Raw genomic sequence first — 1,762 nt, forward strand, 5'->3', positions numbered from 1 at the left:
TCAGAGGCTCAGATGCCGTCCTCTTCGGCTGTTGACCTTCGTGGAGGTGAGTATCTTCACTAGACTCACCTGTCTGCTCTTCCTCCTCATTTAGCGTAGCTCCACCCTCTGCCTGTGAATTCTCACAGACTTCAACACTGAGTGGTGAGGCCTCTACAGGCCCCTCCCCTTTTTGCTCCTCACTTCCAATCCAAGCTTTTGGCGGGAAGTTTGAATTTATTGGGTCAACCTCTTCACTTTGTTCACCAACTGCCACCTTTGGTCCTTCTCTTTGTTGGCTTGACTGTGGCTTTACCGTCTTTAATTTGTTAGCAAAAGATTTAGGTCAATCTCTGAAGAGGTGATTTAATTCTCCACAGAGATTACATTTCCTGCCATTTGGACACTCTCCAAAAGTTTGCCCAATTTCTCTGCTCTTCCCACATAACACCTTGGTACAAGCCTCAACCAGGTGCCCATGCTCACCACACTTGCGGCAGAATTTGGGCTGCCCCTGGTAGTGGATGTAACCTCGGTTTTCAAGGTGGCCAGAGTGTCGCCCACCCGCTGCACTGAGCACTCTTCAGCCCTTTTAAATGGTATAACTTTGCACTCCCGCACGCTCCAGCAAGCACCATTCAAGCAACAACTTTGCACTCCAGCTTCGAACATCGGCACAGTCGCAACAAGTAAGGCGACTCTACTCAGAGAAGTCACTCTGCACAGTAAGAAGATTTCTTTTGCACAGACAGAAAGGGCTTCACCCGCAAAGGTAAAGCCTGCCAAAAAATAGAAACAACTCATTAGTGCTGCTCTCCACAGAAATCTTTAGTAAAAGGCGAAAGACTTGTACGTTATGAAGAGAAACCAGAGTACGATTATCCGTCACTGCGGGAGCAGGGCATCAGGCTAGTTGGCATAGCCACCTTCCCCATGGTGAGCTTTGCTTGGTTGAGACGCTTGTTCCCCCCCCCCCTTGCTCCTCGGCTGACCAACTAGGAACAATCGGGCCCTATTCGATGGCTGCCTTGTCTTTTACTCTGTGCAAAAGACAAGGCAGCAACAAAAACACCACGAGAATCCCGTATTGAGGCTTTGCTCTGATCGCTCATTCGGTGTCGCGTTTCTTTCAAGCAATTCTCCCGGTTAGCCCACACTCGGCTCGCTCCCATAGCCGTGTTAAAGTCTACTTCGCATTCACTCTCTTTTCTCAGCAGACTCTTGGGATTTTATCTATAAAATGAATTCCTTCACTCAAACTATGTGAAAACTGCTTTGTCCTTAATATTTACCATATCTAGAAAGATTTAAACAAAAAAAACAACGTTGTACTTTGCAGTAAAAGAAAGAGCAAATCTAAAGTTTCAGGAATCCGAGAATAAGCTTACTTTCATGAGTTCTTCACGATTTCGGATTTTGCTATAAAATGAATTCCTTCACTCAAACTAAATTAAAACTGCTAAACCGCTAATCTGTTATATGTAAGGCAGATGTCAAATTCACCGAAATAGGATCAAAGGGTATTCGGCCAATCGAGCTGTAGCAGCTTCGGTAAAACAGTATAAGTTGAAGAGTTTGTGAATAAAGGTGTGCGCACACATAGTGTGCTGTACGAAAATAGGCAGGGAGCAATGCCGGCTGGGGTATATGTTCTTGTATGTTGTCTGACTGTTTGATTTGATTGTGTTGTGTAAGTGTCCTGTTGAATGTTACATGTTTGGGCTTTGACACGCTTCACGGTGGTTGTTAACTGTGTGGTGTGTCCTGAAATGTTATATGTTTG

General features: G+C 45.3%; 1 non-coding gene across 1 annotated transcript; it reads right to left on the minus strand.

Annotated features, from left to right (window-relative positions):
* Positions 1-740: 740 nt before the first annotated feature.
* LOC140287614 (U5 spliceosomal RNA) lies at positions 741-855 on the minus strand. The gene has a single exon (XR_011911754.1). It is a non-coding gene; the product is annotated as a U5 spliceosomal RNA (small nuclear RNA).
* Between the last annotated feature and the right edge of the window lie 907 nt (positions 856-1,762).

This window comes from Leuresthes tenuis, unplaced genomic scaffold, assembly GCF_036924035.1.
Source record: "Leuresthes tenuis unplaced genomic scaffold, fLeuTen1.0.hap1 SCAF_156, whole genome shotgun sequence".
Taxonomy (NCBI): Eukaryota; Metazoa; Chordata; class Actinopteri; order Atheriniformes; family Atherinopsidae; genus Leuresthes; species Leuresthes tenuis.